This window comes from Artibeus jamaicensis, unplaced genomic scaffold (assembly GCF_021234435.1).
Source record: "Artibeus jamaicensis isolate MK-2021 breed Jamaican fruit bat unplaced genomic scaffold, CSHL_Jam_final scaffold_369, whole genome shotgun sequence".
Taxonomy (NCBI): Eukaryota; Metazoa; Chordata; class Mammalia; order Chiroptera; family Phyllostomidae; genus Artibeus; species Artibeus jamaicensis.
Window position 1 is genome coordinate 17,265,522 of NW_026522042.1, and position 9,310 is coordinate 17,274,831.

Sequence of the window (9,310 nt, forward strand, 5' to 3'; positions counted from 1 at the left end):
TGCTCAAGGGGCTTTTGTTGGGTTCCTTTGCACAAGAATACAGGTAGGGATCAAACAATAGATGGCATTCAAAGAACTATGAGGGCTTATTCTCAGTCTGGGTCAGATAGCTAACAAGCCATAAAACTTTGAGGAACAAACTTCTTGCTTGGACCCTTATCATTTAAATGAGACCATTCTAAACAAAGCAGATTTCACAGGATTTTTATATATTCTTTCTTATCCCTGATTTACCCCAGATACCCGCCCTTTCCAGCACAGGGCTGCACTGCCTTCCCCATCACAGGTTTTTAGGCTTAAGTGGATTAGAGCCAGGAAGCACTTCTCCAGGGTGGAAATGGGGACTTGGGCTATGCCACAATAGCCGGGGGGTGGGGGTGGGGGGACGAGGGTCCATCACTCCCTCTTTGTTGCACTGCCCCCAAGTCCTTCCATGATGACCTTCCAAGTGATCATGTCTGGCCTAGGTTGCCGCTCTCTGATTGGTCGTACCCGCCATGGACATTGACCATGCTTTGGGTACAGGGGAAGAAGCAGAAGCAGAGCTTGCTGCCAGAATCAAGCTTTGTTTCCTGTGGCTCACATTCCAGAGGTAGTGTCTGGCTCATCCTTAGCCACAGGGCGTAGAGTTACAATTCCTGAAACTGATTCAGGGTGCAGCCAAGGGGGACCCCAAAAAACATTTGGAATGGCGTCCAGAATTCAAAATGTATAGGAATATTGGAGAGACATATAAGATGTCCTCACCCGCCCCCCAGGGGGAAGAGACAAATAGAGCCAGGGCCATTGAGAGCTGTTTTGCATAGCAATAGTTTTGCAGCTAACCTCTGGAATGATTATTTAACATATCTATAACCTTTAACTGGTTTCATAGATATGTTAAATAGCTGTGGCCAAGTTTGGAGCCAGGGAGAAGGGAGTGGCTGGGACTCAGGATTTAATGAGGGGCTGCACTCCTGAGGGAGAGAGCCATGATCTTTCAGCAGAGCGTGGACCCCCTCTTTCCCAGGTGAAAGGAAAAACCATGCAGCTTTGCCAGAATGGAGATCCCTACAGCCAGGTGAAGAAGAAAGCCACATGCTTTTGGTGGAGTGCAGACCCCTGCAGCTTTGGTAGAAGAGGCCCACGTGGCTCTGGGGTGCCCCCTTTGGCTGTGGGGCCTGCAAAGCAGGAGAGACTTTGACTAGAACTTGGTAGAAAGAACTCTTGCCAGTGGACTGTGAAAAGGTGCCACATGATTTTTGGATTAACTCGAGAGATCCTGCCTACATGATGATACAGCTGATGGTGCCAGCGGACTGAAACACAGACGTGTGTTCTTTTCCTGATTTACGGTACCTGGAGTTGGGACAGTGGGAGAAGGGAGCTGTGTGGGTGTAGGTGTATACCCTAAAGGACTTTGATATTTTAGTGGAGGCGTTAGGCCTGAATAGCATTAAATAAACATTTTGTTTCCTTTTCATGAATCTCTGGCATTAAGAGATGTCTTTCCAATTGGTGGCAGACAGAAGACCCCAATAGATATTAGTATTTTGTCCTTGGGAGGAGCCCCTGTTGTATAGCAGTTTTTGGCATCCCTAGGTGGGCCAAATATTGTATTGCCCCTCCCTCGGACCTCTTGTTTGGTAACAAAACCAAGCAGGGCAGTTCTCAACAAACAAGGAAGCTCAGAACTGAAAATAACCTGGGTGCTTCAGGGATTAAAGGAGAGGGGGGTGTTGTGAGAAGAGAGAAAAATGAAAAGGGGATAGAGATGCCCTGAAGGCACTTCCCCGACTCACAGTGTTGTTTAGGCCTGAGTTCATTTCAGGGGAAACTGCACTGTGACTGCTAAAATTTCCCTTAGAGCTATACCCACTAACAGAGGACAGAATACAAAAATAATGCAACTTTCAATATTCTAATTTGAAACACCTTTCTGAGATAAAAGTATCTTAAATGATCATTAAGTAAATTTGGATCATTTTAAGACATCATGTTTACATCGATAACATAATGAATAATGTGTAATGATTTAAAAACCTGAATGCAAGCATGCCAAGTGATTTATGAAACTGACTGTTTTCTATTTTGTTTTTAATTCTACTTTAGTGATTCAGTACTATGGAATAAATCAAAATCTTTATTACTGTGGGATTGCCTTTCTATTTAACTTTTTATCTACATGTGTATGTATATACAGTGTAGTGCAAAAGTAAGTTTACATTTGTTTGTATGAAAAATTACATAATAATTAACAAATAAGAATAAACTCTGTTTCGTATAGCCACAACTGTAAAACTACTTTTGCCTTACCCTATGTCTATATCTATATAAAAATATAAACATATACTTTACATACTGAAATGACAGCTTTAAAGAGAAATAAAACATTATTCATTTTGAAAAATACAGAAATAGAGCAGCATTTAAATATATTTTTCTAGGTATACCGTTATGATCTGATAATATAGAAGACAAAGAACAAATTTAATCTTTAAGCTTTATGCCACTGAAAGTCACATTCTCTGATTTATGAAATAAAATTTGACCCTAACCCATACATCACATACATCACATATATCACATACATCACATATATCACATCCTGAGGGTTATGGGAGATTGACTGCAAGTATTCATCATTATTCAGTGTGAATAAACGGTAATGACATTGACATTTGTAAAGTACACAGCAGGAGTCATGCCCACCTTTTAGTACTGCTCATTTTTTATGACCTCCTGTGAGAGAAACTTAGTCTGTTTTTATCTTTTCTTGTGTTTTTTTCTTTCTTGGACTTCTATAATTTGCTCACATGGTTTTGGTTACCACAAGTGTCATTTTTCTAGTTAATAAGCTTATACTAATTAACCACTTGAAGCCTTTAATTTGTTTCCAATATTTAAAATAGCAAATCTTCTAAACATGAACCTATACACAAAGACAATTCCAAATTAAGTTTTAAAAAAGTAGGCCAATAGCTTTCCATGTATGTTTATATAAACTGTCCAAGAGATTTAAAAAGATAATAATTTAAGTATAATCACATTTTTTCCTGTTTGATTTATTTCAGAATAAAAAAAGTCAGAGATTATCACCCTGGCTGGCATAGCTCAGTAGATTGAGAGTGGGCCTGTGAACCAGAGGATCGTGGTTTGATTCCCAGTCAGGGCACATGCCTGGGTTGCAGGCCAGTTCCCAGCAGGGGATGCACGAGAGGCAACCATGCATTGATGTTTCTCTCCCTCTCTCCTTCCCTTCCCTTCTAAAGATAAATAAATAAAATCTTTTAAAAAATCAGAGATTATCTGTGTTGTTCACTATATAATGCCACATGTGTTTTGATGAACGGTAATGAGTTTCAGTTAATTATTAATTCAATAATTTATATAAACATTTTAATATTTCAAATATATTTTTAAAAATTACAACTGATATTTTGTTAAGCAAGCATATTTTTCCATAAAAATTAAACTTAGTCATTGCCCAGGTTATCATGAATTGCAATTTTTTATGTCCTTGTTAATTAAAATAAAGAAGATAAATAAACTGGTCTCATGGAATAACAGGTGGAGTAACAGAATATTCCGAAGACTCTGCGGGGGCGGTTAGGGACTGTGCTCTGCATGTCCGCTGCACTGTCTCATTTTATTCCTCAAATATCAACATCACCGACTTCATGACACGTGGAGACATCAATGATCAAGAGTAACAGAAGTTCTGCAACATCTAAATGCTAATAAGTAGCATAGCTGGAACTGAGCTGATGTTCAATCCCTATACTTTACTAGATATATTATTTGCTAAAATAATAACAGTTTTTCCCTTTGAAAAGTAATTGAACAATTATCACAAAACTGCCAATATCATATTTATATTATTATTCCTACAGAATTTTCTTTCTACACTGTTTAGTGTGCTTAAAATAGGATTTCTAGATGTAAGCAAATCATCAGTTATGAATCTATTTTCTCTAAAAAATCATATCTCATTTACTAGTGGCAACCAAATTCTCACATGGGCCCTTGTTCATGTGTGTTGTGATCATGAGGAGACTTGTCTTTCTCTTGTGACCCCAGTAGTCAAGTGGTATACAGCAGATGTCTTTGTTACCTAAACAACAATTCCCATCCGAGATTTCCTTATAGGAGTGACTACAGCCCATTCCTTCTGAAGGTTAAAAAGGCCAATTACAGAGAACCTCACATCTGTCTCAGCCAGGGGTCAGACAGGAGGCCTGGTTCCGGCTGTTTGCCTCCAAAGTACAATACACTGGGAGCTTCTCAAAGTTCTGATAGACGGACAGATGAAAGGTGTGGAAAGACCAGCCCTGCTCTTCATTCTGTGGGACAATATGTTTGGAATAGTAGAAGCCAAAGGCTACTCTCATCACCAAAAAGAATAGCCAAAAAATAACAGACTCTAATGCTGAAACATCCCAACAGTTTTGAGTGATTAAATGACCCTGGGCTGGAGCCAACATGAGATTTCCTGTGCAGAGCATCTTCCTCTACTTGGGGAGACTTTGTTAAAGAAGCTGATGGATTGGAGTCGTTAACAGTGGTGATGACAGAATGCTTTGCGGAATGAAAGGAGTCAACAGTAATCCTGGCCTCTTCACTTTTAGATCTGGAATTGCTTCAGTATCATGGTGACAGATCAAAGGAAACCTTAGTGAATTTCTCCGTGTAGCATTTTACATGGACAATGACAGAATTATGGAGGGGGGGTTTTGCTAATGCTGTACAAACCAGTCTTGCTGCTGGTAGTGGCTGGCTGATCACTCTTTGTCTCAAAGGAGGAGATTGTTTAACCTCACAGACGTGTCTCAGGCTTAATGGCCTGTTGGATGGTCTTGATGATGTAGCAATGATGGACAGTGTCACCCAGCACACCCTCGTACAAGTGCTACTATTTTGCTCCTGGAGCAAAATAACACATAAAATAACAAAAGGAAAAAGGTAGTATTTTGTTGCTTAAGTCACTGGACACTTAAGAAATGGATTTAGAAATACGGCATAATCTTCCAGGTTTTAAACTCCTTTTGGCAAACACATTAGAAGAGTGTTTGACTCATCATTAGCTGCTCTTATATTTTTACTCTGGAAAAAAAGAAAAAAAACAAAATGACCCTGAAGGAAGAAACTGAAGATTTTACTTAAAAATTAACATACTCAAGTTGGCAACTTTGACTGTTTCTCAGTCCCAGAAATCTATAGCAATCTCTATGTTTTTCAGACATGTCTAGCAGTGTTTAAAGGACAAGGGACCAAACAGTGTGAAATTAATCATGGAAAGAAGGTTCAGTATGATTCACTTGCCTTTGCCAAAAAAAGGTGTTCATTCTCATGTCACCAAACTTGGACTTCATAATTTTTCTGTCAATGACAAACAACCATGGCTTGTCAATTTTTACCCTCTTGGTAACCACAGCTTGTATTTTACTGCCAGAGTTAAGAAAAGTATCGAAGGGTCTTCATGGTCAGATTACATTTGTTAAACTAGTGTGTACAATTCATGAGGGATTTGGTGACATACATAACATTCCAGCTAAGCCAACAACAGCAGTTTTCACAGTCCAGCATTCAGGAATATGAAGGACACCATTCTGCCCAACAGACCTTGGAGTTCCCAGAGGACTTTACAAATCATCCTGTGATCTCCCTGACATCCTCCTCCACTTTCAATGAACTAGTTAAACAAAGAAAACATGCCAAAATTTGGATGGTTGTTGATTTCTATTCTCCACAGTGTGATCCATGTCAAGTTTTAATGTCAGAATGAAAAAGAACAGCCTGGGCATTAATTGGACTAATCAATGTGGAAAGCAGAGATCGCCAACAGCATCATTCTCTATGTGCCAAAGAAATGTTAGGAAATACTCTGAGATAAGATTCCCACCCCGCCAAAAATCAAATAAGGCTTACCAACGGTGTAATTACAATGGTTTGAATAAGAATTTCCTATTCCCTAAAAACCTAGGGTCTAGGATATTTACCTCAAGCACCCACAGATCTAACACCTCAGACCTTCAATGAAAAAGTTTTACAAGAAGAGAAACCACTAAATGTTGACTTTCATGCTTCCTGGTGTGAACCTGGTCAAAATTTTACTCCAGAGTCTGAACTCTTGGACAGAATGATTAAAGGAAAATGAAGGCTGGGGAGGTAGACTCTCAGGTTTTTGCCCAGACACTTCAGAAAGCTGGTGTCAGAAGCTATCTGACAGTTAAATTTTACCTAGATGAAAGAACAAAGAGAAATATTTAAGGAGAGTACACAGAAGCCAGAGACCCAAAATAGATCACTACCTTAATACATGAAATGTTGAAACATTTACAAAAACATGGGAAGAGAGATATAATGATCTTTAATGATATTGAAGATTAAGAAAAATTGAAAGGAAATTCTGATGAGCGAGATCAGAATTTTGATGAGTGAGACATCTTTTTTAGATCATTGCTACATTTTTGATGGGGATAAATAAACATTACATACTGGAAAAATAAAATGACACTGGAACTCACTATCCTTAGATTTCTTGGTAAGTAAGTAAGTAAGTAAGTAAATAGTCACTCTTTGAAAACTTTTGGTGGCATATTTTATAATTTCAACACAAACACCCCTAACACATAAAAAATCTTCAAATTATCACATATCATAATGATTTTAGGTTGTGCATCTATACCCTCTGCCCCCATTGTCTGTGTTAAAACATAAGAGGTGATATATAAGTCTTTTAGTTATTTAGGGCAGGTTTTACATGGATGCTAAGAATACAACTATGAATAAAATTTTTATATGCAAAGAATCATAGAAAGGCATGCTGAAAATTCAAATAAGAGTATGAATTAAATTTGGTTTTGGTAACAATATACTTTACTTTTACAACATTACTTATAGTTATGCATTGATTGTTCATTAGTAAAAGGTCATTAGTAATATGACCTTTAAGCTTTCTTTTCTAGTCTCTACTAATTAATTGTTGTGAAATTCTATGACTTTGTTTATGACCATGCAATTTATGTCCAAAAATGATTTGTACATTTCTATCACTACTAAAAAAAATAAGCTACAACATTCCCCATAATTCTGTGAAACCAGGGATAACTGTCTTATTCATTCTAACGTTGATACATTTCCCAATTGGAGATGATTTCTTAAGCAGCCTTTCAAGGTCTCCAAAAGAACGATGTTGATTGCCTCACTCCTTCATTACACTGTAAACTTGAATTTAATTTTTTATCTGTTAATTTTTTTTAGAGAATCCTGCTGTGTTTAGGGCAAATCGGTAGAACCAAATGATGTTAGAGTATGGATAGCCAACTATTTCAACAATCTCCTAAAAATGAAGCAAAATTCTTTCATGGATTGAATTGGAGAAACATAAAATTATTTAGGGTTCCAGAATATGATAGTACAGTGGTTGTCAAAGCATCATTTCTTTAGTTTAGTATAGAATGACTTTTTAGTCATTATCTTCAAGATGGTTTGGAATTAAGTTGACAATGCCCAAAATACTTAGTCTTATATAATTCATACATTTGAGAAAGTTCTGGAGAATAGACTTCCCAAGTAAACTGAATATAATTTGTTCTCTCTCTGGAGAGATTCCATTTGATCTTAAAATTTCACAAATCATCTTATACTGTGTTCTCTACTAGGTACTAGTTTCAAATTTTACTGTGAAAGGGTCTTCTTAATAAAATGAAGAAGATTCAGGAGGGACTCCCCAGTGACCTATCATCAGCCTATTTGGTGATAGAAAAAGAAATGCTACAGTAAAGACATAATTAATTTATATCTTTATATATTAATTTATATACACTTTAGTAAAATATTGAAAGTATTACCACTGACTGCCACTGTATTTTCAGTCTGTTTACTTATTAGGTACTAAACTATTGTTGTTTTTTTTAAGATTTTACATCCTCAAATAGCAATCAATTTATTGCTTAATAAACAGTATTGGCTGTCAATGTTTTTTTGTAGCAAATAACCAAAATATATTTTATATCATTAGAATTAAAAATGTTCATTTCATCTACCTATATGTATAGATATAGACATATTTGGATTAGATAAATAGATAAGAAAAATGATGATTAGATGCATTGAGTAAACTTCATAAGCTTTGGCGTTAGAGCCAGGATGTAAATTCAGATCTCTTAATCTGAGGAGCTACATGGTCTCAGTAACTAATCAATATCCTCTGTGTCTCTGAGAGCTGGATAAACAAAAGTAGAACATGATGGGAAACAGGAAAATGAGATTGAACATTATATTTAAACCAAGAAAACATCATCATGCTCAAAACCATGAGTTACCTCTTTCACTGTGATCAGAATTCTCCCAGGTACATCTCATTCATTGTGAAGGTTGAAACTATATGTACATGGTTTCATACATATGTGTCTGAATTCATATACCATGAATCCATAATTATACATATATAAAACCATGTATCAGTGCATATATATTTATATTATTTTCTAATTAAAGAATGATTAATAGACTCTAATTAATGTTATTAATTAATTTTATTTAAAGAAGAAAGAAAAATTTATATTTACACATAAGATTTCTTGACTGAAAGGAAGTATACTTAATGGAGTATAAAAAACAGCATATTTTTTTCACAAATCAAGCTGTAACAATTTGTAGTTAACAAATATTTTTATCAGATAAATTAAAGAGTAAAACAATGTTAAAAAACAGAAACTCTCCAAAAATCCACATATCTCAGGAAGTTGTACTTTGTTAGTTTGTTATGTCTGCTGTAACAAATTGCCACAGGTCCAGTGGCTTAAAACGACACAAAATTAGTATATTAACAATTTTGGAATTCAGAAGTCCAAAATCAACCCCATGGAGCTAAAGGCATGGTATCGGAAAACTAGTTCCTTCTTGAGTTTCTTGGAGGCAACCCATTTCTTTTTAGTTGTCTAGCTTCTGGAAGTCACCTTGATGTCTTACCTCTTATTCCTACATCCTAAAAGCCAGCAGTATTGTGTTTTAGAAGCTCTCTCAGCTTCCACAGTCACATGGACTGCTCTGCTTGACCTTTCTGCCCCTCCTTCATAGGAAGATTTATGATTATACTGTACACAAGTGGGAAGTCCAGTATAATCTCCCCCATTCAATAGTCTTAATCACATCTACAAAGTCCCCTTTTCCATTTAAAGTTATATACTAAAATGTTCTGATATTTAGTGTTGTAGGCAACAGATGAGTCAATGCACGCTCTCGGAGATGAAGATAGGTTTCAAAGATCTCTAATTTTATTGATTACAAAATAATAGTCTAATTATAAATTTGGTGGCCAAGCTTT

At 36.4% G+C, this 9,310-nt stretch overlaps 1 pseudogene; it reads left to right on the forward strand.

Moving 5' to 3' along the window:
- Positions 1-497: 497 nt before the first annotated feature.
- Positions 498-6,249, forward strand: LOC119049395 (dnaJ homolog subfamily C member 10-like; annotated as a pseudogene).
- The last annotated feature ends 3,061 nt before the right edge of the window (positions 6,250-9,310 follow it).